General features: G+C 36.0%; 1 long non-coding RNA gene across 2 annotated transcripts; it reads right to left on the reverse strand.

The window, feature by feature from the left end:
• Nucleotides 1–1,331: 1,331 nt before the first annotated feature.
• LOC127526723 (uncharacterized) lies at nucleotides 1,332–27,704 on the reverse strand. Of its 2 annotated transcripts, none has more exons than XR_007934159.1 (4): nucleotides 27,609–27,704; nucleotides 18,068–18,181; nucleotides 14,149–14,207; nucleotides 1,332–3,868 (listed from the first exon to the last, which is right to left on the reverse strand). It is a non-coding gene; the product is annotated as an uncharacterized LOC127526723 (long non-coding RNA). The 2 variants fall into 2 exon arrangements; XR_007934160.1 differs by lacking the exon at nucleotides 27,609–27,704 and adding an exon at nucleotides 25,981–26,080.
• Nucleotides 27,705–27,875: the final 171 nt, after the last annotated feature.

The following is a 27,875-nucleotide window of genomic DNA, read 5'->3' on the forward strand; positions in this document are numbered from 1 at the left end:
CTTACAAATAGATACAAAAAAATCATTTTGGGATATAATACAATCTATTCCATCTGCATCATTTGTTCCATGTGAGCAGCACATGTGTCTTTTATTGGTATTCTGCTCATTTGATGAAGTCCATCTATATGCATTTGTCCTTTTCCTTAGTTTTCTAAATACAGCATGTTTTTAATATCCACCTACTGTATCTAGGCCTGTTGAGATATAAAGTATATAAAAGAAAATAAATAAAAATTGCTCCATTTTCCACTACAACCTCTCCCAAAATTCTCAGAGAGACCACTCCATTGTTCTGGGTGAGGGGATCCAAATGCAGGAAATGAACTTTTAAGGACCTGCTGCACCAAGGCAGGAAGAGAGAAGCTCCTTTCTGACTTCTTTGTAGTTTTTGCTTTTGCGTTCTCAACAAAATTGCAGTATCCACCACTTCCTTTACCATTTGTTTGCCTGTTACCTGGTCAAGACAATGGAGGCGATCAACCAAACAAACATTTCTGTAACAAAAATCCGATTTTTTTTTTTTAAATCAGTCGCTGCACTGTAAGGAAAATAATCTACAATTGGTGAAGATTTCAAATGACTGCACATTTGTCCAAATTCAGCCCAAGAGCTCCCCATATAATACTAAGAGAACTCTCCAAAAACCCCAAATTTGTGTCATGTTGGGATTCCCAAAAGCACACAATTCCAAAAAATTCTTTCAAAGTTGCCATCTAGGGGAGAATACTGTCAAAACCCCAACTCGAAACAAAAAGGGGCATTGAATAATCCTTATAAAATAAAAGGTTTATGTTAAACAAAGGCTTAGTATCCATGAAGCTCCTAAGAGCACAAAAACAATTACCTGAGAAGCAAGGAAATCCACTGCAGACAAAGATGAAATACAGAATCCAAAGGCAAAGTCAAAAACAGAGCACAGTTTCAAAAATCCAGAAATCACGAAAAGCAATAAAGCACAGCAAAAACACAAATGGCAATCCACTCCTAGCACATTCAAAATGAACAGCCAGGAACAGGTCCTCCAACGTATAATATGGAGGGCAGTGATTGGCAGGTGCTCCCACCTCTAGCAGAGTAATGCACAAAACACATAGGGCATAATCTAAGCATTTTCCCATTACAAATAGACACCAATAAAAATGTACGTAATTTTTGTGGTCTAAAAATTTGTATATAAGTGCATAAATAATTTGTTTTATTTCATTGATATGCTTTCAAGTCTAATCCAAGAGTTCAGTTTAGGACTGACTCAGGAAGTGAATTTTATGACAGGGTTGGGGGAAGTGCCTAAAACCGATAGATAGATAGATAGATAGATACTTTATGGCAAGTGATTCTCTGCAGGTCTCTCTCAATCAACCCCCACAGGAAAGCCAAACTACCTCGCAAGCAAGCTTCATTCAACAAATCTTTTTTGGGGGCAGGTGTGAAAATAAGCCAGTAACTGGGGGATGTGTCACACCAGAATTCCATTGGTCTAAAGTTGCCTGTTTAAGTTCCGAGTCAGAAGCCATTCTGGCCGTAGGATTTGTACAGAGAATGTATAAATTCAGTTGCTTTACCCCCTCCCTCTCTCTCTTACACTATTACCGTGAAAAGGACAGCTCAGTAGCCATATTGAGACAGGTGTGCGGCCTGTCCTGAAGAAAACTAGAAATGATGACTTAACTAAAGACATGCAAGTAAAAAGTCTGTGTGCTGTCTGAAACTACACATCAGCATTTATCAGGTTGTATGGTTGCCAATATTCACTTGTACTTTGCTTATTGTTATTATTTTATGAATATTCTCAATAATGCATTATTTAAAATTGTAACTTAACTCCTGCTTGTCCTTTTACTCTATCTAATTGCCTGAGGTTATAAATGTAGAAGGGAAAGTGGGCAGAAGTTAAAAAGTACAATACCTTATAAATAGGGTTAAGTCTATGGGATTTGAGGCATTCTGACAAAGGCTACACAATAAAGAATGCAAAAGGGGAAAGCAGAGTAATATAGAACTCTACCAAGACAATAATAATAATAATAAACAATGACACAAATAAATGGTACAAAATTAAACAAAACAGACAAACACATCTTTGAACCCCAGCCAGGGGAGAAATGCCTGCTGAAGCATGACACCCAACATTTCATTGTGGGCTGTGCGGGTAACGTTTGCAAAAGTTGGTGTCAAAGAGCTTGCATCTACATTCAGAAAAAGATTGCACAAATATGACCTGCATCCGAGGTGAGCCATCAAAATTCCTTTACTGACCAAAAAGAAAATTAGAGCAAGATTACAATTTGCCATTGAACATCTTGGCAAAGACCAGACCTTCTGGAACAAAGTGCTTTAGACAGATAAATCAAAGACAGAGTTGTTTAGTTACAAGTGCAGCATTTTAGGAGAAGAACCTCATACCAACTGTGAAACACGGTGGTGGAAATGTTATGGTTTGCTGCCACAGGGCACGGGCAGCTTGTAGTTATAGAGTCAACCATGAATTCTGCATCATATCAAAATAAGTTTGAGAGGAAAGTAATGGCATTAGGTCCAAAAGTTGAAACTGAACTTGAAAATGGACCTTCAAATGTGATAATGATCTGAAGCACGCTAGCAAATAGAGAGTTATGGAATGGCCTAATCAAAACACTGATGTGAATCCCATGGAAAAGTTGAGGAGGGATTTAAAATAGGAAGGTACACTCAAGAAAATCCACAAACATTTTGCAACTGAAGGAATTTTGCATGGAGAAGCGGTCAAAAATTTCAGAGATGATGTCCAAGACCAGTGGGCAGTTATGCCTATGCTAAAGGGAGCGATACCAACTTCTGAGGATAAGGATGTACTTACAGAGGTTTCTCCTCATTAACATCTGTTAATATTTATGTTGAATAAATTATTGAAAAGTCAAATTTTCCTTGTGTTTTTATTAAACTATATCACATTTATTTACAGACAGTGTTTACATAAAAATATTTGCCTGTACATATATTTTGAAAAGGTCAACAATTGCTGTACATGTGACTGTATACTGATGAAGTTATGTCTGTCAGCTGTGTACCAATAAACCACAGAGACATGATGGTAGCAGCACACTCTTGATCCAGCTCTAAATCTTTTTCTTAAAGGTCGCAAGGAGTCTGAGAACAGCACAGTCGCATGCTCCTAACCTCTCTCTGTAGGAGAGCTATACCATCACATTGCACACACACAGACTTATATCCATACTGTGGCTAAATTAAAGCCTTAAATTCCATTAAAAACACCTTTATGGGATGTGGGAGGAAAACCACAGAGACAACAAGCAAGCTCCATATATACAATGAAAAGACTGGGAATCAAAACTGTAACAGTTCCTGCTATGTACTTTAATATTTTAACTAATGGAAACAACTTTGATAAAATAATGACTCTTGCTGCAACTAAGTAACAAAGTACTTTCATCTCATTTCCTTAAGCTGTTAAGGTATTTTAAAACATATGTAGTATTTTCCATTATCATGAAGTAAACACATTGTTTTGTAAAATGCAAATCTTTCAAAAATACCAGAATGCAGAGTCATCATACAGTTTATTTTCAAGTATATACTAAATCAAAAGTGTTCCAGAGGTGTTAGAACATGTTAGGAGAATGAAGGAGACTGTAGAAACGTCTTATTGGTGAAGCTCTGATGGAAACAGATGTCATCCAGTCTCCCAGTGGTCGTCCATTGAGGAGCTTACAGATACATTATAGTCACATGTAGAGAGTGCTCTGAAATTGCATGTGATAATCAACAAGCAACACGTTGACAATCTTATGGGATCCTTGTTCTAAGAAGCTGGCCAGCTTAACTCCAGGTACTCCACAGAACCAATCTCTGGTGTATGTTCTTCTTCCTAAAAATATGTGCACAATTTCAAGTACAAATAAATTAATTTCATTATGTTTCATTAATTATTTTTAATTTATTAACATATTGTACAATGGAATAAACATTCATAAATATTAACCATTTCATTAATCTGCCAGTATGGCTTAGAATTAGATGTAAGGCAAGCATCATTCCTGGATATTGTACCAGTCCACACTAGAAGACCTCCTATAAACACATCAACACTCATTGATAGAAGACAAAAGTAGACTCAATACTCAGCATATTCTATCCAGGTGGTTACTAGGAACTGTAGATCTGCTGTATGTTTCATAAATATGTGACAATAGTAATCCAGAAAAGCAGAAGCTGACAAAATAATTTAAACTTTTATTTTGTACATTTGACAATAGGAAGTGGGTAATTTAATCAGTTCCTCACAAATGGCATTTACTTCTGGAAAGAATCATGCAAGCCAAAAATTATTTTAAACTTGATTACCCCAAAATGTCTATAATAAATTGTGAAAAAGTGAATTCTATCTAAGGTTCGCTTTCATTTATTATCTAAGAAGCTAGATTTACAAAAAATAATAATTCCAAAACGGTTGTAAAAAGAAGGTTAAAGCACAACATTTATCATCAGGTGGCATACCCTGAGTAGAGGTGCTGATCAGCTGTGCATACTGCATATCTGTTGTTAGTCATTAGTACTAAAGTATGAATAATATGATATTTATAAACTTACTAAACCTCACTTATTCTATTTCTCTTACCAGTATCATTATGTGGTATTTGGTGTCACTCTCTACTGCCAAGATGTTTTCCTGCCAATGGAAAATTCATCTCAGATAAGGATCACTGGAATCATGGGGTGGAAGGGTCCTTTCATCAGACTTTTTGGCCCAGGACTAACTCAAATTTAGAATGGCAATAGGGGAGGGAAGCTGGTTGGCCGAGGTCTCCAGGAGTCTGACTGTGTCTGGCTTGTCTGACTCCTTTTTTACAATCTGGCCATGGTCTCAATTGATGTGCATAATTTGTGTGCTCTATGCTTTAATATCACTAGGCAACAGTTCTTTTCAAACGTTTTGCCTCCTAAAAAATTTATAGTGATTACAATAGACAGCTACAAGCTGAACACAAACATGGCCTCTGCTGAAAAAGGCTAATCTTAACCTTTCAGTATTTAAAAGCTATAGGCCTGCTTTTACACTTCTTTTTTATCTAAACTTTTAGAGGAGGTTTTAGACACCTTTCAGTTAGGCTGTAGGAGACATCATTCTACAGAAACAGCACTCCTTAAAGTCTCAAATGATTTTTTGATGTTTACAGATGCTGGGGAGTGTTCGGTACTTGTGCTTTTTGACCCAAGTGCTGCTTTTGACAACTTAGACCACAATATTCTTAGAAAGAGATGTCTTAGATGTTGTGTAGGCATTTCCGGGTCTGCCTTGCACTGGTTTTCCTCCTATTTAATGGTGTCAGGCATGGGTGTCTGAGGATCACCATCCACACTCTATTAAGGTGTATAATACCACCCCAGGACAAGAAGGGGTGCAGTCACTCACCATGTCATCTCTTTTTGTCTCCACAGTGCCAAGAAATTGCCCCTTTAGTGGAATGAGTGTAATGAGACACTATAAAACAAAAGTGCTCTCAGAAAAGAATGTCTCCTTTCAGACAAGCCTCTTTTTCTACTGAGCATGGCTCGCTAAGATGGCATTTGCCAAGCCCAATTTCTGTTGCGCCACTGAGCGCTTATTTGTCTTCATTGTTTTGGACAATTGCATTAAATGGGGTGGCCCTGTTGACACCCCAGCTTTTCTTTAGGACTCCAGCCATCCTTCTGTTTATCACAATGGGTAGGTATTTTTCTGTTGGAGTGAAGGAGTACTCATCTGTTGTTGCCCCTCTTTACATGTTGTGTACCCCAGAGTTCTGTTCTTGATCCTATTTTATTTTCTTTATACATTCAGCCTTTAGCACACATCTTTTGAGAGAGTCTAGTATAACTTTTATGTACAATATCCATTTTTGTATTCTTTTAAGCTTCAAAATCTATATAAGCTGTTCTCTCTAATTATGTGTTGGTCTGAGATTAACTGATGGTTGTCTGCTAACTGTCTACAGTTAAACTTGGAAAAAACAGAAACCTTCATTATTGCTCCATCTTATTTATATGTGGCAATTAATCAAAAGTTAATGATTACTCCTTTTCCTCTTTGTAACTTAGTCATGATTTTTGACCAGCATCTGAGTTTGGATGTTCATGTCAGTTTTTCTTGCTTATCGTAATTCTATATTTACTATATTTATATGTCTATTTGCTACCTATGGTTTGTTTATAGTGGTTTGCTCAGTTTTTAAAGGTTTTTCTTGTAATATTGCATTGATGTAATTTGATACTGCTTTGTACGGTGCTCTGTGACTGCTATCAGAGATGGCTATTTTATAAATAAATAAATAAGCACAGCACGAATACAGCGTCAGCTTGACTGCATCATGTAGGAATTTGCAGAAACATGAAATTAACTTTAGCATATTTAATTGCTCACTGATGCTGATACATTGTATTAATTCAATTGAGCTAAATTGTTTTGCTGCTGATTTTCATTTGTACTCGGCTTTTGAAGCAGACTCCATTTTCCCTGATACTACCCTTTCATCATTGCATTGTCTTGGGAAAACCTTTCACCATGTTTGTCATTGACTGTACCAAGATTAGCAAGGAAAAAGATAGAGTGTGACTGCAATACAGAAAATGAATTTTTAGCAACATGTGGCATTTCACGATCTTGTGTACTTGAAGCATGTTGTCAAGTAGCTGGGTATAGTTTGAAGCTCTGTAGTTGCCATAAAATTCCCAACAACCTGGTTTATTGCTTTCAATGTGATTTCTTCCAGCCTAACTCTCAGATGATTGTGCCACTTGCCATTGATGACATGTGTGATTTGTGTACCAATGGATTATCAAAAAATGTCTTCCATAATCTTGGCATCAGATACTGTATTTGAGTAATCACCTGTTTCAAACTGTTTTACCTTCCTTGTTCACTGCTTGCAAAAAAGGTTTTCTTCAGTCCAAGCTTTGCATGACAAGGATGCAAAAATATCTTAGGTAGGTTGACAACTGGTTTTATCGGGCACACTTTTTGGTTCCTGAGCCAAATGCTTATCGAACGTCCAGTTCTTTTTAATTATAATGACAATCTTTAATATGACTGTCAAATTCGCAAATGAAACAACAGAACTTGGTATATCTGAGCAGCATTCCTAGTAGCCGTGCGACTACTTTTAGATCACCACAGACGTTTCAGTTTTACTTGTTGCACTGTATATTTATACGTAAAATATAAGAGGAAATCCAGCCATTGCAAAAAAGTCATTATTTTAAATAAATAATAAATGTTAAATGTGTTTTTGGTGATCAATAGAGAAAAATGTATTAGATATGCCCAAATGTGTTCAGGAAGCAAAATCTTCATTGTCCAGTGCTTTTGTCCAACGTATTGTTCAAAGAGTCTGTTAAAGTTAAGAACTACATACAGACCTAAACTTATAATTAAAGGCCAACTTTCACTTTTTCACTTCCTTTGCACATTTAATTTCTTTTTTTTCTTACAAACATTTATAATACTGTATATAAATAGTTGACAGGATGTGTACTTGCTTTACTATGTCATTTAGCAAACATGTACAACATCTTCATTAATTTTGGCTCAGCATTGTATTGACTCAGTTTGTACTTCTCTTATCTGACCAACTGTACTAAATGCGGAGGGTTGGGGGGGGTATTGCAAAAATGACAAAGCCTCAAAAAGATCAGCTAATGGTGGCCAATAGTCGTTGGTGGTTTTTAAAATGTAGTTCAGGTCAGCTGAGCTGACATAGGAGAGGAAGTTAGATGTGACAGAAATGAGAATGTTGAAATGGATGTGTGGAGTTACAAAAAAGATCAGAATAAGAAATTAGACAATTGGAGGTTCAACAAAAGTGACAGTGATATAAAAAAAAGTACAGGAAAGTAGGTTGAAGTGGTATGTACATGTGATGAAGAGACAGCAATGAATATGAGGGCAAAAGAGTGATGGGAATGGAAGTACATGGGAAGAGAAAGTGAGGGAGGCCAAAGTGGAGGAGGACGGAGAAAGTAAAAGAAGATCAAAATGAAACGGGCATGACAGGAGAGGAGGTGCAGGACTGAGCTGTTTGGAGAAGGTTGATTAAGCACATGAACACCACATAGAAGTGAGAAAAGATTAAAAGGAAGAAGAAGTTCTGACAGAGCGCTAGCAGTTGCTTTAAGTAGAATAGACTGAGCATACTTCACATTTTAAGTATTTTACTTTATTCTTCAAATGTTACAATAACATACACAAAACAGGTAAAGCAAAAGCACAAGACAAGATGCAATATCACTTCTGCTCTGTATTGAGTCTTTGAATTTACAACTGAGGTATAAATATGAATGTCTAAAACCTGTGCTCCAAAAGCAGGAAGGACCACCATTGTACCTTGAGTATTGCTTGGTTTAGTTCCTCTTTGACAAGCATTTTTATTTTAACAGGTGTAGTGCAAAATATTGGGGAAAATTAATTATGCATAGCTCTCATCTACCACCAAATAAAAACTTTCCCTTTAAGTTTGGACTGGGTAGAATTAAATCCCAAATAACCAGCAAAAGAGCTTGGCACAGTGACACATGTCCATTTCATTCAAGTTTAGCAATTTGTTTTGTGTCGCAGGGTGAAGAATGACAGTTTCTTTTTGCTTTTGTATTATTCTGCTGCGGAAATACTTAAAGTATTTTACTTAAGGTTATTCTATTATAAACATGTTCAGTGCTTGAAGTGCAATGAAATTACTGGCAGTACTGTATTTACAGTGATATAGTGACATTCAATCAGCTTCAATAGTTGGGAAAGAGGGGTGGTTTGTCTCCCGTGAAGATTTCTAAAGAGTAGCTAGTACTCACTGGTACACTAAGAAAACCTGCCAGTACAGTCAATTGAAGTCTGGTCTGGTCTTTTAAGAGGTGCCAGTTCTCATTAGTGCACTAAGCTGCATTGTAATATATGTCCCAGTTGGAATCAAGGAATAATGGACAGACTGGATGATGGTGGATACTAGAAACAGTACTTACTGTTTTAATGACAAAGTGAAAACATGTTTTCAGAAAGCTTTGCAAATTTAGTAAAAAGCCAAAACTGAAATCTTTCATGTATATATGTATTTATACCTTTTGCTGTGGCACTCTACTTTGTGGTCAGGTGCATCCTGTTCACTTTAATTCTCTTTGAAATGTGTTTAGAACTTAGCAGGAGTCCATCTTTGGCAAATTGCATTGATTGGACATAGTTAAGAAAAGGGGCACAATTCCAGAATTCACACTGCATGTCAGGACTAAAACCAAGCCATGAAATCCAAGGAACTCTCTGTAAACTTTGATGATCAAATTGTGCTGAGGCATAGATCAGGGAAAGGGTATAAAACCATTTGTAAAGTTTTACATTTTCAGAGGAGCACAGTGGTCTCAATAATTGAGAAATGGAAAAAGCTTGGAACCACAAGAATTCTTCCTAGAGTTGGCCATCCGGTCAAACTGTATAACCAGATATGAAGAACCTTGGTCAGGAAGATGACTAAGAACCAAATGGTCACGCTAATACAGATTTGAAGACCTCTCTTGAGATGAGAGAACCTGTTAGAAGGACAACCATCTCAGCAGCACTCCATCAATAAGTGTTTATGGTAAAGTGGCTAGATGGAAGCCACACTTAAGTAAAAGTCATATCACAGTTTAAGGACTCTGAGAGTAGGAGGAAAAAGACTCCCTGGTTTGATGACACAAATTTTAACTCTTTGGGCAGAACTATGTCTAGTGAACAGCAAGAACTGCTCATTGCCTGCCTAATAACTTCACTATGGTAAAGCATGGTGGTTGTGGTGGTGGCATCTATGCCGGAGTGACTTTGGAAAATGTCTCTGACTGTTCTTGAGTGGTCCGACTAAAGCTCAGACTTAAACCCCATAGACCATCTGTGGCGAGATCAGAAGATGGAGGTGTACAGAAGCCTCCCAACAATTAAATGGAGCTTGAGAGGTTCTGCAAAGAAGAATGGGATTACCCTCCCAAATTTAGGTGTGCAAATTTAGCCAAAAACACTCAAAGCTGTAATTTCTACCAAAGGGACTTCTCGAAAGTACTGAATTAAGGGTCTGAATACTTACATGAATGAGAAATTTCAGTTTTAGATTTTTATTAAATTTGCAAACCCTGTCATTATGGATATTAACTGTAGACTGATGGGCAAAAATGGCAAATTTGTCAATTTTTAAATTAAATCAGGGGTGTGAGTACTTTCTGAATCTACTGTATATGCACTAATGTATATTCACTAGTAGTAATTAACATTATTCTTATCGGATGAAATAGCGCAATTGTAGTTGTACAGGAAACATAGAAATGCACAGAATACTAATGTGGTGCATATGAACTGGAGTGATCATTTTAAACTCACTTATGAAGGAGCACAAACGTGAATTTATTTACCATGTTGGGTAGGTAAAGAAAGCAATAATTGTGATTTCTTAAAGGGTATTAATAACGTAATCAATTTACATATAAACAAAATGTGGACATCGTATGAAACTTTCAGTTTCAGTACTATGTGACTTTTTAGAAAAATAAAGACATTTCTTTACAAAAATGACAATTTTCCAAGAAGCTGCACAAAGTTCAATGCCATTTTAATCATAAAAAGATATTAATAACAGATAGTTTTATTCAATACTTAATTATAACAGAATATTGATGGAAATGCACTTCCTAAAGCTTATGTAGTGGAAGAATAAATAACTAATTTTTAAATTTTGGGTTTAATTACATTATTTTATACATATGCAGTCATTGCTCACACATTTGCGAATTGCATAATGTTCCCAGACAAAGTAAAATCTACTAGTATTGGATGCCACCTCAATGTTCTAGACCAGGGGTAGGCAACGTCGGTCCTGGAGTGCCACAGTATGTGCAGGTTTTTGTTCCAACCCAGTTCCTTAACGAGAACTCAATTATTGCTGATGAAGCACATACTACTTAAGTGACATTTTAATGTTTCATTTTAGTGGTCTCGCTTGTTAAGGTTCTCCAACCTTAATTGCTTATTTCAATCTTAAACTGCTGCATTCAGTGTTTTAATTGCTCCTTATTAGCAATAAGATGTAAAACAGGGGTAGGCAATGTCGGTCCTGGTGAGCCGCAGTGGCTACAGGTTTTCATTCAACCCAATTGCTTAATTAGAAACCAATCATTGCCAATCTCAGACCTTATTTAATTTTATGGCTTGTTAGTCTGTGCAATGTAAGGCTTTTATATTGTAGATTTTTTTCCTTTCCAAGGATATCATCCAAATGATTTGAAGCCTAAAACAGATCATTTTCAGTCTGTCACATTTTTCTATTAAATGTTTTATTAAATCAAACCGTGCATGATGAACACACACAGATGTAATTGGAAAAAAGCTAGCTGGAGAACTGCTGGCTGCTTTGTCTTTTACATCTTATTGCTAATAAGGAGCAATTAAAACACTGAATGCAGCAGTTTAAGATTGAAATAAGCAATTAAGGTTGGAGAACCTTAACAAGCGAGACCACTAAAATGAAGCATTAAAATGTCACTTAAGCAATATGTGCTTCATCAGCAATAATTGAGTTCTCGTTAAGGAACTGGGTTGGAACAAAAACCTGCACATACTGTGGCACTCCAGGACCGACGTTGCCTACCCCTGTTCTAGACATTGTTTTTAAAATGTCTTAATTACTAAAAAGTCTGGCTAGGTGAACTGGTAATTCCAAATTAGCCCTGTATGTGTATGTGTGCCCTTCTTTTTTGCTTTATGCCCAAAAACATTGAATTGAGAGTGTTCAAGATTAAATAGCTTTGCAAAAGAGGTAGGAAGATGTATTTTATTTTTTAACAGATCAGTTTTCTTATAAGATATTAAATCCAAATGTCGAGGGGACTTTCCATTTTCATTAAAGCCTTACCATGAAATCAAGACACCACCTCCATAATTTGTAGTGGACTGGCAGCAAAATTTTCGCAAGGTTAAATTTTCTTTCTTTTGAATGTGGTGAAGGATAGACTCATTGATGTTGAAAAAGATTGGAATAGGATAAATTGTTTTTTATTTTATGTTAGGCAAATCCATTAAGAGTAACGTTTTCTTAATTCAGAGCATAACTAAGACCAAGGTAAGAGGTGGCCGAACTAATGCAGCTGTTTTTGACTATTAAATGAGAAGCATCATTGCAGTATACTCCAATTTTGTATTATTTATTTAATTCATTAAGCTACTTTCAAAACAGTCGAGGTTTTTCTCCAGTCTATTTTAACACCTAACAGTCAGTTCTCAGTCACATTGATCAGAAAACAAGCATTGAACTTGAAACATCTGCTGTTGTCAGTTGTAGAGGCAGTGTAGTGGAGTCAGAGACAACAGTGAATCTGTGAACGCGGGGGACTTGTCTTCAATGAGATAACCACTGGCCAACCATAAAGACATTTTGAAAAAACACATAAAGAAAACAAAGCTGGAAAATTACACTGTTAATAAAGTATAACAGTACTATGTTGTAATGTTATCAAAAAATTGTGCTGTTTTACAGTTACTGTATTTTACAGGGTTTATTTATTTATTTGATCAAGTTATAAACAAAAACATTGATTGCACTTTGCTTTTAAATTAATTTATACATAAAGCACAGTGTGAGTGGGAGTGTGTCTATGTTTATTTGTTCTTTATACAGATCTACACTTTTGGTCCAATCTCAACAAAGCTCTGCAGACATCCTCTCAGGAAAAGACAGTCGAAAATTTGGGACTCCAAAATTTTGACTGGTTGCACTTGGGGTCCTTTTTAGTACAGTGAGTTTTACGGACAGTGTTTTTTTTTATTTTGAGCCTTGAAATAAATCAAATTAATTGAAATTATCTCTGGGTGGGGTACACTTAAAGCATCACCATTTACAGAATTTAGATGGTTCTGTATTAAAATAACTTACCCAGGTAGCGCTGGGTAGCTGCTAGTACAAAACGAATTTCACTGTTTCAACATGTTAATCCTTATATGTATCCTTAACTTTTTCACAAGAAACTTCTTAAGGAAATACATAACATATATTGAAAATGAACAAAATAGTAAGCTAATTAAAAAAGAAAAAGTCCATTTTTTTGTAAAGAAGACCAACCCCATCTGGGAGGCTGACTACATCCCTGCACTACTGCGTTTTCATTTACAAATGCTGTTTTTACTTTTCATTCACATTACCCACAAAACTACCAAAAACTGAGACTTTTGAAGGCATTTACTACAGTAATCTACTTCTGAAAACGTTAGGTTGTTGGGGGATGTGTGAAAACATAAACTTTTAAAAGTGTAGACTGATTTGTTTATGCTTATTATATAGCCCTTCCCTGAATGGATCCTGCTCATTACAACATCTCATTCTCTGATTGTGCACCATTCATGGAAGAAAACTATATTTCAACACAGCAGATATAGTGTTGTTGCATTCCATGGCACTTGTTGTGTTGCTTATATATATACACAAACATTTAAATTGTATTTTGTATAGTTTGAATGCTGCATAAATGAGCAAAAGGCAAATAATTTTTGAGTCACTACAATTTTATGATTCATCTCATGGTCCATGGTATTATCGTTCCATCATGGGCCCAGTGTAGGCGAACGTTTATGCCATATGTGTTTTTGATCATTTTAGTGTGGGCTGAAATACTTTTGTAAGCAATGTGATAATGCTAGTGTCATCAAGGAGCATTTTGTTTTTAAGTGAAAACATAGTAGTATAGACATAGCCTTAGAAACTGCATAACATAAAGCTATCTATTAGGAATATACACCAGTTATTTAAAATTGAATTTTAATACCGGTTCATTATGTATGAAGTATATCTATTATGTAATAGATTTATCTCACGTACTTGGTGGGGATTATCCACTGCAAAGCTGGGATCTTGATTGTCACACATTGAATTCTGCTCTACAGACACCAAGAAGCTCAGAAATAGTAGCCTTGACAGGCATAGCTTGGATGCATTAAAGAGAATTTCTATGCCAATCATTAATTAAAAAATAAAAAAAATAATTAAAATGATAGAACATAATGAAATGCATATTTTTCCTGATGATTACACTAATGAAATGTATAAATCAATAAACGTAAAATAGATCATTTGTTAGATAATCCTACATAAAACGTAAAGTTCTTTTCTGGTTTACCTGTTTAATCTCTCCATGCTCATGACTTTTGGTACTGTGCAGACTATCGACACATGCATCTGTAAAAATAAACAAATAAATAAGATAGACCCAAAGCCTAAAACACATAATTATCACTATTAAAAACACTGAGGAGCCAGTTTTTGTAATTCTAAATTTACATATATCCCAACCCAAGGCCTCAGGTAATTCACAAATAAGATATGTTACAAATATGAACTCTCTGGAACTACAAATACATTTAGAATCATAAAATCTCCTATTTTATTAAGTTCACTATGAGCTTTAGCTTCTCTGAGACACTGCTCGGGATAAACAAGTTTGAAAATGAATGGATGGATAGCTGGACAGATGGATGGATATTTGATTAAAGAGCCTTACACAACTGAAGTCTATCATTTCTGCCTACTTGCTCCAAGCCCTGCCTCCAGGAAAAAAGGTAATGGGTCTCAAAAATCCAGATAGTTAGAACAAACCAGACAGTGTTGATGGAGGGGGCTTCACATCATATTTGGGGTTTTGGCCCCGGCAACCAGATGGATAAGCAATGGTAACAAGCTGTCAGCAGCTTGAGAAGTCAGCATTTGACCTCGAAGCTGACATTCAGTCTTCTCAAGACAAAGTTAGACCAACTTTCAGAACCTAGCAGTATGTCACACCTAATTCAAGCCAAGGCACTCGTTTTGTAAATATCTGTATTTTTGGAAAACTGCAATATGTTTTCCTTTTCAGGAAATGATCCTCTTCCACCATCTTATTAACTTCTAATGTACAAAAGATCACCCATTTGTTTATTTTCTACCTCCACAATTGCATCTGCATATAATTATTGTGACATCACTGTCTGCATGGCTGTTTATATCAAGATGACACATCAAACAGCAACAGGAAGTGGTTTTCAGTAGCACCACACAGAATAAGTCAAGAAAGAGGACGTAAACAGACCTTCTTCTCAGAAGATGTTCTGTTTAAAACTGTAATTCATGTGACCGATGACATTTCAAGTGAATTAGTGTTATCATTATACTTGTAGAGTGTGCTTTGCCACACATTCCTAACAATTATGCCCACAGAGGTCTCTTTCAGAACTTTGTTTCTGCACCACTCTTTTCATATACTGCCAGACAGTGGTCAGCACTATGTTTTCTAGATATTCATTGTGTTTTGTTTTTGTTCTTCCTCAGGGCTCCATCCACTTTTCAGATTTTTTTTCAGAACAGACTTGTGAGGAAGTAAAGCATAAACTGGGTGCAAAGGCAGGAAAAAATTCTGGATTAGACTGTCATCCCATAACTGGTCATACTTATATGCACAACCCACTGTGTCAGTAGAGTTGCTGATAAATCAAATTTTTCACATCATTGAGATGTGTGCAGTGACCAGAGCACCAATGTTAACATAAAAACTTTTAAGTTTGACTCAGTGACCGAACTGGGAATTGAGCTGTAAGGAAATTGTGCTGACCCATACTTGAGTGGTAGTTCTCTGGCTAAAGGATCTCAGTTGGTAAACTCAAAGGCTGTCAGTTCGAATCCTGGTGGTGACAAAAGGAATGCTACTCTGTTGAGCCCTTGAGCAAGACCCTTAACCTGCAATTGCTCCACGGGCGCTGTACAAATAGCAGACCCTGTGATCTGACACCAAAACTCTGTGTGTGTCTCTAGAGAGTAAGTTGGAGTATGACAAATTCCTAATACAAGAAATTACATATGGTGAATAAAGGATTAAAATCACCAAAAAATCTTTTAGGAATTGTATATTCCACATTTATTGTGCCCACTTTTTTCTGGTAAAATGTTTAGAGAGCCGACCCAATATAGAAACTATTAATAAACATATTCATGAATTCGCCCACATTAAGACAGTTTAAAGGAATATTCCACCCAAAAATTGTATTTTTTATGTTATTTATCCCAAGTTGTTTGTAGTGGTGGCCAGGAAAAATGTTTACTCTCATATTTTATAGCAGATTGGAGGGAAAACAGCTTATGACATAACAGAAGCCAACGCTGACCAAACCTGTGTAATGGCAAATAATGTGAAAAATAACCATGGAAAAAAGAAAATAAATCTTATGTTACTCTTATGTTACATAATCGTCATATCCATTTTAGAGTTGAATGTTCAAAATGTGCAAAACACATGTTGTTTTACTAAAATGATGTTCAATATATATTTCTGAAATCATCTGTGCACATCATAAACAGCAAACTAAAACTACTCTTTGAATTGAACTCTTGGCTGGTTAAGAGTACTGTGTTTAATTCAAAATGTCAATCCCAGAAGGCTTTAGTTTATTGTCTATGATGTGTGCTGATTATTTCAGAAGTATATATTTATCATTATTTTAGCAAAAAAGCATGCATGTTGCATACAACTGTATAATGGACATGTGGAATTAACAACACGAGTAACAAGAGATTTTTTTTTTTTTTAATTTCATGGACCTTTTTCACATCATATGCCGTTGCACAGCTTTGGTCACAATTGGCTTCACAATTGGCTCAATTCTGCATTAAAATCCGACAATTTTTTTATCTTGCCGAATACTGATAAGTACATGGGGTAAGCAACACAAATAAATGGGTGTAGTATTCCTATAAATTGCCAATTAACCTAGCTCACAGTTTTTCAGAAAGTAGAAGGGAAACTGGATTAACCAGAAGAGGCCTATAAGGATTTGTAGAGAAAAAGTGAACTAAGTGCAGTGATAGTGCCAGAAATGAAAACCCAAATTCATGGAACTATAATCGAGAAGTGCTAATCATAGTGGAATGAATGCTATGTCAAAGTTTCTTGGCCTGTGCTTTTGACTGTAATCTGTGAAAATTTGTAAATTTAAAATGAATTCCAACTATCGGGGTTGCCACCATGACAGAACTAAAAATGGATTCAGAAAAACAAGTTGCACCCATTTTAATTGCTGTCTGTGACTTTTGAAATATTTATTAAATGTTACTTGTAATTTAGTATCAGAATTAGGACAGTACTAGTAACAGTTTTGTAGTAGCAGCATTGTTACATGTACAGAGTACAGTAATTTTTTTTGTCCTACCATATAACACATTGCCAAAACATAAAATACATAATTTAGTTAACAGAAAACACAAATCAGCCTAACTGATGTACTCCTTACTCTTATTAGAAATCTTAAGCAGTTATTCAAAAGCTAGAACAATTGTGAAGAGAACAGGCCATTCAGCTCAACAAGCTCACCAATCCTATCCAACTAGATTTTCTAAAATAACATTATGTTGAGTTCTGTAGGCCTCTAAAGTCCTACACTCCACCACGCTTCTTGATAACTTATTCCATGTGTCTATGTTTCTCTGTATGAAGTGTTTCTAACATTTCTGAGAAAGCTGCTCTCAAAAAGTTTCCAACCATGTCCCCATATTCTTGCTGAAGAATCTATTTTAAAGAAACATCTGAGATCTATTGTACTAATTCCTTTCAGAACTTTAAACAATACAATCATATAACCTTTTTATCTCCATTTGCCTAAAATACTCTCAAAACAGTGATGACACAAAGAGCAAACTAATTTGAAAACTTTATTTGGATAGTTATGTGAGATGAATTATTGTGCGCGACCTGCTCCTGCTCCTGCTGCTCCCTCTACAGGGTTGGTTTCCACCTTGCATCCAATACAGCCAACCCTCCATGACCTGGAATCAGGTTAAACCTATTTAAGAATTTTTAATATGTAAATTATTTGTTATATAGTGAATGATTGCTAACACTATAAGAAGCAATATTTGGAACCAGAAATCAATGTTTTCACTGCTGAAGACATATTTTACAAATTTAAATAGTAGTTGCGTAATCATCAAATATCAACAGAAAGGGGTTCATAAAATGAAAGGGGTACATGAAGATGAAGTAGTTATCTTACATGATTTCAAATGCAAGGATTTACCTATTTTCTTCCGGAAATAGCAGCAACATATAAAGACGATGAGCGCAGCAAATGCAATGATGGTCATGCCAATGGCAGCTTCAAGCCATTGAATGTTTCTGTGTTCATTCATTGCTGTAAAAACATAATGTGAAGGGTTATATTTCTGTGAAATTAAGTATTTATGCTTTTAAATATCATGAGTATAATATAAAAAACATGCCATAGTGAAGCTTGAAAAATTTGTGAATCCTATTGAACTTCTTTAACTTTTCAGCGTTATAATCAAATCTTTATGTAACTGAAACTGGTATTTACTTTTACAGAGAATAAAGCCTACAGTCAAAGAAAGTATTTGTTTAAAAACAGTATTGGAATATAAAAATAAATGGGCAATGGAAACAACAATTTGCTCAGGTTCAATATTTCCTGAAACCCTTACACTACATTTTCCAAAACTCTTGATGTCTTCAATAATTTCCTAATTATTGTCTCTCTTGGCACAAACTGTGTCACTTTATGGGAGGATAAAGTTATGGGTCCCCTAACATTTGAGTATGAACCAAATTTTATTCTTTCTTATTTTTCTATTAAATAAATCAAATCATCTAAAGAATACATGGAATATGTGGAGAACCGTTGTTTCTTTTATCTGAATATGGCCTAGTTTAGATCAAGTATTCATTTCTTAATTAAATAATTTAATTACATTATTAGTTCAAAAATTTGCATTCAATTATATATACAATTTAACATAGTGGATAAGATCCTAAATAAATGATATAAGATCTCAAAGACCCTAGTTGGTTCATATTGATTATCAAATCTGGAGTTCTTCATGGATGTATATTTAGATAAGGAAAACTGTTTTGGGTTTCCTGAACGTCTGTACAACTGGGCAGCCTTCAAGAAATTACATTTTTATTGCTTAGTTAATCATACATATCCTTAAATATATACAGTATATATATTGTCACACACGTGCGTTTGGGAGTCAACCAAAGGGACCAGAAAACACCAATTCCACGGCATGCCAGGGAGTGGCGGGTTGCACTAAACCTTTCTCTTTTCTGTCCGCACATCAAACACAAGAAATTCTGCCTGTGTACAATTACGGTCCGAGGACGTCACTTCCAGTTCAGCTCCAATGACATCACATCTCTTGAACCATCATAAAAACTCTCCATCCTTCATACTTGAGCAGTTCTGTTTTGGACTCTAACCTGTAACACTGTATGCAGATTTAAGCCTTTTGCAGACAGGGAAACTAAATGGGTGGCTGCCCCAAACCTTTGTTGTGTGTCTGGCTATTTCTTTCACAATATGTACTGATGAACCAAAACTTACGATGAAGTGAATGACATTGACCATCTTGCAACAACGGTGCATATCAAGGTCTGGGATATATTAACCAATACATTAGGTACTCATAGTTGTAGTTTTGAAAGCAGAAGATATTGGCAGGTGTAAAGACCTGAGTGAGTTTGATATGGGACAAATCTTTGTGGCTACACATCTGAGTCAGAGCATTTACAAAACAGCAAGGCATGTTGAGTACTCACAGTTAGTCATTTTGAGTACCTAATGACACAGACCTAAGAAGGGAACAATGATGAACCACCGACAGCGTGTTGAGAGGCCAATGCTGGTCTCACATGCTTATTTAGAGCTCCGTGTTGTAACATTTCAGTTTCCCAATTGAGTACATTCACTTCAGTTTCAGGTAAGACTATTTAGAGAAACAAGAAGTTGCAAATGATTTATTGAAACAACATTTTGTTATGGAAATAGAGAACAATGTAAATGTATTCAATGTGTATTACTTCACTCCAAATGCAATTCATCCAAAAGTTACATTTCAGGCTAACTAGGTGATTATATGTATGTTTTATTTTAAACAATTGATAATTTAGGTAGCTTTATTTTCTATAAATTGTCTGACTTGTATTTCTGAGTTGGAAAAGTATTTACATGGAATTCCCAACTCAGCATCTTGGATTTACCTTCTGTCCAAATGCATATGAACACAGCACAACACTCATTGATGTGTGAGGTTAACTAAAAGCTAACCCATCTAGTATGATCCAACAGAAGGTTTAAAGTGGTACCATCTGCACATAATTTTAATGATGATTACAGGAGTAGTATGTCATGAATACATCAATTCCTGCTGAGTATGGGACTGTACAGCCACAGGTCTGTCAGAGTACCCATGATAACCCCTATCCACCTTCAAAAGCACCCAAAACAGGAACACAAGCATCAGACCTAGACTTTGGATTAATGGTCCAATGAATCACATTTTGTTTTGCACCATATGGATGGCCGGGAATTTATGTGTGTCATTTACCTGGGGAAGAGATATCACCATGAAGCACTGTGGGAAGAAGAAAAGTCAGTGGACAAGGTGTGATGCTTTGTCAAGATATTCATGTGAGCATAAATTTGACATGTACCTCCTACCTAAATATCATTGCAGTCCAGGTAACACCCTGCCTCGCATATGTGCCTGTGGACCATCTTCCAGGCACTGGTGAGATTAACAGTTCCACCCTGGGACGAGAGGAGGCACTAACACTATCTTTATCTTCCCTTTCCCTTGTAGCATTGAATGGCCAGCCAAGAGCAATTCCTACCTCTGCCCACACCCTCCCAGCACCAATGATATAAAAAGAGGCTACCAAGGAACAGGGACAGTATTTGACCTACATAATGGACGGGGAGTTTAATGGAGGGGTTGGTTTAAAACTATTTGTGGAGGGACAAACAACGGTGTAGAAATAAAAATGCATAGTAATATATTTCTAACCCAACATTTAAATGTAGAAGGAATGACACATTAAAAATAGCTTGCCTTAAAGCAAGCTGTATCAAAAATAAGGCAAGTGAGTTGGAGTTGTATTTAGAAAAACATAAATATGATATTACAGCAATAACTGAAATCTGGCTAAATAACAAACATGGGGATGAGTATAACACAGAGGGATACACATTTTTAGGAAGGACAGAGAGAACAGAAAAGGAGGTGGGGTTGCCATTTATGTCAAACAGAATTTAAATGCAAATCCTCATTTGGTCAATCAGCCCCGTCTTAGTTAGCCAGGAAAGCATTAGGGAAAGAGGCCTTATTTTAGGAGGGTGTTATAGACCAGGGGTAGGCAACGTCGGTCCTGGAGTGCCACAGTATGTGCAGGTTTTTGTTCCAACCCAGTTCCTTAACGAGAACTCAATTATTGCTGATGAAGCACATATTGCTTAAGTGACATTTTAATGTTTCATTTTAGTGGTCTCGCTTGTTAAGGTTCTCCAACCTTAATTGCTTATTTCAATCTTAAACTGCTGCATTCAGTGTTTTAATTGCTCCTTATTAGCAATAAGATGTAAAACAGGGGTAGGCAATGTCGGTCCTGGTGAGCCGCAGTGGCTACAGGTTTTCATTCAACCCAATTGCTTAATTAGAAACCAATCATTGCCAATCTCAGACCTTATTTAATTTTATAGCTTGTTAGTCTGTGCAATGTAAGGCTTTTATATCGTAGATTTTTTTCCTTTCCAAGGATATCATCCAAATGATTTGAAGCCTAAAACAGATCATTTTCAGTCTGTCACATTTTTCTATTAAATGTTTTATTAAATCAAACCGTGCATGATGAACACACACAGATGTAATTGGAAAAAAGCTAGCTGGAGAACTGCTGGCTGCTTTGTCTTTTACATCTTATTGCTAATAAGGAGCAATTAAAACACTGAATGCAGCAGTTTAAGATTGAAATAAGCAATTAAGGTTGGAGAACCTTAACAAGCGAGACCACTAAAATGAAGCATCAAAATGTCACTTAAGCAATATGTGCTTCATCAGCAATAATTGAGTTCTCGTTAAGGAACTGGGTTGGAACAAAAACCTGCACATACTGTGGCACTCCAGGACCGACGTTGCCTACCCCTGTTATAGACCACCCAATGCAGAGAGTAATTTCAACACACATCCTTTTAGTAATATTTAAAAGGCAAGTTTACAGGGAGATATTGTAGTCATGGGGGACTTTAATTATTCGAATATTAACTGGGATAACCTTGAAAATGGAGGAGCACAAAAGCAGGAGCTTTTAGAAGTAATCAGTGACTGTTTTTAAACACAGCATGTTAAAGCACCAACACGGGGTGAATCCTGTCTAGATTAAGTATTTTGTAATAATCAAGATAGAATTAAGGGTGTAGAGGTGATTGAACCATTAGGGTCAAGTGACAATAATATGATACAGTTCTCAGTGTTTTGTAAGAGTGCAAATGCAAAGACTAAAATTGTTTAACTTTGATAGGGCAAATTTTGAGCAGATGCGGCAAAGTCTAAGAAGGATAGATGGATAAGATTTTTAATGTGGAGACAGTAAAGGAGCAGTGGAACAGGTTTAAAATGTTTTACATGTAATGCAGGACAGGTACTGTAAATACCTAAATTTGGAATTAATACAAAATTTTTAAAAACTCCATGATGGGTTAATAAAGTGTTAAAAAAAACAAGCTGCAAAGGAAAAACAGCCTTATAAGGCATATGAGACTATTAACTCCAAAGTGGATTGTAGGGTGTATGAGAACATGGGGGCAACCATTAAGAAGGTAAAGTATTACACATAGGAAGTAAAATTTATAGGTTTGAATACACAATGGGAGGTCTTAAAATCGAGAGTACACCTTATGAGAAGGATTTAGGAGTCATAGTGGACTCTAAGCTGTCAACTTCCAGACAGTGTTCAGAAGCCATTAAGAAGGCAAACAGAATGTTAGGTTATATAGCACAATGTGTGGAGTACAAGTCCAAAGAGGTTCTGCTCAAGCTTTTTGATGCACTGGTGAGGCCTCATCTGGAGTACTGTGTGCAGTTTTGATCTCCAGGCTACAGAAAGGACATAGTAGTGGTAGAAAAGCTCCAGAGAAGAGCAACTAGGCTGATTCCAGGGCTACAATGGATGAATTATGAAGAAAGATTAAAAGAGCTGAGCCTATACAGTTTAAGCAAAAGAAGATTAAGAGGTGACATGATTGAAGTGTTTAAAATTAGGAAGGGAATTAACTCAGTGGATCAAGACTATTATTTTAAAATGAGTTCATCAAGAACATGGGGACACAGTTGCAAACTTGTTAAGGGTAAATTTTGCGCAAACATTAGGACGTTTTTCTTTACACAGATAACCATAGACACTTGGAGTAAGCTACCAAGTAATGTGGTAGACAGTAAGACTTTCAAAACTAGACTTGGTGTTTTTTTAGAAGAATTTAGTGGATTGGACAGGCAAGCTTTGTTGGGCTGAATGGCCTGTTCTCGTGTAGATTGTTCTAATGCTCTAATATGAGAAGGACAGAGATCTCACACATTGTCAGCAATAATTTAGAGTAAGGCTGATAGTAGTCACATTTGCTTTCAATTTTTAATGCTGTACAGCTATATTTATTATTATTAATTAAACAGGGCAACCTGGTTGGTGCTCTGACCATTTGTCTGTCTACACTAGTCTGCTTTCTCAGACACATTACAACTCCTTCAAAACATCAGTATTCCCCAGTGGAGGTGGAATCTTCCAGCAGTATAATATGCTCTGCCACACTGCACAGATTGTTTGGGAATGGTCTGAGTTGCACCCCCTGTGTCTGGGTTTGTCTGAGTAACAGGATAATGAGTTCAAAGTGTTATCCTGGCCACCATATTCTCCAGATCTCAATACAATTGAGTCTCTGTGGGATGTTTTGGAACAGCGAGTTCAATCTGCAAAGGCTCCACCATGCAACTTAAAGTAGTTAGAGGATCTGTTGCCTTCATCCTGTTGCAGATACCACAGGACACTTTCAGAGGTCTTGTAGAGTTCATGCCTTGGTGTGTCAGAGTTGTTTTGGTGGCATGTGGAGTAGCACCAGTATATTAAGCAGGTAGTCAAAATGTTTGGGCTCATCAGTGTAGATGTGTATGTATTGCTTTATCTATTTAATTTATTCCAACTTTAAATTTATAAAATGTACCATGCCATCTCACTGTTCACACAGGACCAATTTAGACATGCCAGTCAACTAAATGTGCATATTTTTGGAATCTGGTAGGAATACCAAAATCCATCCATCCATCCATCCATCCATCCATCCATCCATCCATCCATCCATCCATTCTGTTCCACTTATCCGAGGTCGGGTATCGGGGGCAGCAGCTTGAGCAGAGATGCCCAGACTTCCCTCTTCCCAGCCACTTCTTCTAGCTCTTCCGGGGGAATCCCAAGGCGTTCCCAGGCCAGCCGAGAGACATAGTCCCTCCAGCGTGTCCTGGGTATTCCCCTGGGCCTCCTCCCGGTTAGACGTGCTCGGAACACCTCACCAGGGAGGCGTCCAGGAGGCATCCTGATCAGGTGCCTGAGCCACCTCATCTGAATACCAAAATATCAATATACCAAATAACTAGTATACCAAATAACTGAATACCAAAATAACTAGTGAAACACTACGGAGAAACAAGAAGAACAAGCAAAATGAATTCAATGACTGATCAGTGATTTTGGAGCCCCACAGGCATTTTTCTAGTGGTTTTTCTTAATTTCACTTTGTCACTTTGCCTAAATGTATAGTCTGCAATCTCTGAAATAAACAACATTCTCAAACAAACATGCAAACAACAATGCTAGTTTTTTCACACCTTTATCACACAGACACCATACACTCTTAAAAATATTGATTCTTTAATGGCACTTTATGGTTATTTACTGAATTGTGTGGTTCATCGTAGGTGAAAAAAGCACAATTTCATTCTGGGAATGGCCCAGAATTTGGTTCTTTAAGCTTTGAAAAACTTCCTTTATGCAGAAAAAAACTGAAATCTTTAATGTATTGTAGACTACCTAGCAGGACACTAACAGATTAAGAAAACTTGCTTGTGTTATTATATGCAGCAAGACTCCCTTTAAGACATATTGGTATTTCACAAATCTTTTACTATTTGTTCATTGTTCATGGTTCTTTCCAGAACCTAAATGTAGATAGATCTTTTGGGAACCATATATTGTTCCCCTATGGCAATGTTCTGAAGAACCACACTGACACCTTTTTGTTGTTCTTGCTCTCACTTTCTTGTTAAAGTTTTGAGGTTATTGACAATGGGTAGACTGCATCAGTAATGTTAAAAACAATTAAAAGAGAGAAAGTTCACATTCAAGAGCTGCTAGTAAACTGTGGATCAGAGAACATTCCATTGATGTTTTCAAAATAGTTAATGACATGGTACAAAAGCCTGCAGGCATTGTGTCCCTTTGATGCTGGGCTACTGACACTGGATACAGATATTAAATGGCAGAAACAATTCACACCAGTATGGCACTTCTGCAGTAAGTGTGAATTACAAAATCAGAAAACTATAAAGTTAAATCTGACTGAAGTTAATTGGTTGTTCATATAAATCAAAGGACCCTTGAAACAAAATATCTAGATTTTTCACACTTTGTTAATGTAAAAAAAAGGGTCTCAGATTAGGTTGCAGCCTAACCCAGAAATATCGAGTCCAAGGCTGGAAACCACCCTGAACTGTTAACCAGGGCAACATAACTCCAGCAATGAAATTAATAAAACACAACTGCCCACAGGAAATTCTTACAATTCCTCCATTTGTTAACTAATCTTCTAATTCTGATTTGAGTTACTCATGACATTATTAAATGACATTAAAACTACTACAGTCCACTCAATAAGAACAGATAAGAATGTGCATATTTACTAATTTGACAAATGTGTTTTTAGACAGGAAATAACATCGCTTTCAGGAGAAAAGGCATAGCATATTTACACTCTTGAAACAAAAATAAACACAAATATTGATATGTTTCAATACAATGCGAAAATTATCACTAGGGTTAAATCCAAAAATGAGAATTTATCATAAAAGATTATACTATAAAATAGGTTACCTTAGAGAAGAGCGAGGTGCTTAACTCTCATTCTGCAGTTTCCTGGATAGCTAAATGTCAGAGGTTTAGCTTTATCATTCTGCTCTCCACCCAACAACAGGATGTTAAGGTACTTGAAACATTTTAAAAAACAGACATTGAAAAACACCTGTCGACTTTAAAATATGTTTTCAAAACTGCTGAAAATGTATTTGCCTTGTAACTGAGTAATTCTGATGTCTGAAAATGTATTTTAAAGTGCTAAAAGCACTAAACCACACCAGGTATAAAAATAAGTTGAAAAGACAGAACCAGTTTTGTTGTCATTATAATTCTTTATATATTGTTATTATTATTTAATTCAGCCCAACATCATACTTTCGTATTTTAATATAAATTGGTCTTTACTCAAAAGTGGGAAATACAACCCTAACTTGAAAAAAGTTAGGACGGTATAAAAATGCAAATAAAAACAGAAAGCAATCATTTAAAATTCACTTTGACATGTAAATCAATTTTTAGTCTAGTCACCATATTTTTGTAAATATACATCTACTATACACTTGCCATTGAGGGTCTGCAGCACATTCCAAAAAATGTTGGGATGGGGCAATTTAGGGACAATAATGAGTTAAAAAAAGAAAATAATAATGTGAGTAGACACAGATGATGTGCTGGAGGTAGTAGGAAAGGAGAAAATTTTTTTTAAAAAGTGCCATTATGAACAATGCTGCACATCCTCTCTCTGACACAGTAACACAGACAACTTTCAGACAACAAATCATTCAGTATAAGTATGTGAGAAAACACTATGGGGGCTCCTTTATACCAACAACAATACGTCTGCATAATGCCTCACTGGGACTGAGATAGCCCAGTCAGAACTTTTCTTTCTTTTCAGATTTCTTACTTTATAGTCATCCTGTATTGATTGATTGATTGATTGATTGATTGATTGATTGATTGATTGATTTATGTATGTATGTATTTATGTATTTGTTTGTTTGTTTGTTTCTTCATTGAGATTCTGTAAAAAGCCAAATTTCCCTCTGGGGACAAATAAAGTTCTATCTATCTATCTATCTATCTATCTATCTATCTATCTATCTATCTATCTATCTATCTATCTATCTATCTATCTATCTATCTATCTATCTATCTATCTATCTATCTGAGTTTATAAGATTCAATATCCTTATATTGAGAAGGAACATCCATTCAACCTTGAAAATACAAATTCAGAGTGATCATTAAATCAATCTCAATGGCTTCCAACAATTGTATAATTGAGCATCACTAAATTGAACACAAGGATTTGCAACAATTTATATCTTAGCACAAAAAATTCTATATTATACTCTTATTTCACATTTCAAATAATAAATGTCTCAGGTAATTCTTCATAATTCAATTAAGACACTTTATCGTTATGTATCAAACAGGTGTAAAGCCACGATGTCAACGGGATGTTCTAATGTCTACTGCCATTATCTCTTGTGTCAAAGCATTTTGGGACTACTTCTTCTTCATCCAGGCCTGACATATACAAAGCTAAAATATTTAAGTGAAGGTTACATCAATGATAACTTTAAAATCTACCATATGCTCAAAATAGATCTTATAATCAGGAAAACAGGAAACACACACACCAAAAGGGTCCAGAAAAACCCTTATATTGGACTATCACTCTCTCCAGGGTTGGTTTGCTTGGTTACACCCACTGTTACTGGGATTGGTGCCAGCTTCATAACACTGAAAAGACAAGAGAGTTTGAAGATGGATGGTTACATGTTTAAAAATAAATTAAAAAATAATATTTAATTGACTCTTCACACCAAGGCTCTGGAAGTGCAATTTAGTGTAGGTTTCACACAGTCTACTCCACTAACTTATGCAGAATGTGAATTTCACCTCAG

The sequence above is a fragment of the Erpetoichthys calabaricus genome, chromosome 2 (assembly GCF_900747795.2).
Source record: "Erpetoichthys calabaricus chromosome 2, fErpCal1.3, whole genome shotgun sequence".
Classification (NCBI taxonomy): Eukaryota; Metazoa; Chordata; class Cladistia; order Polypteriformes; family Polypteridae; genus Erpetoichthys; species Erpetoichthys calabaricus.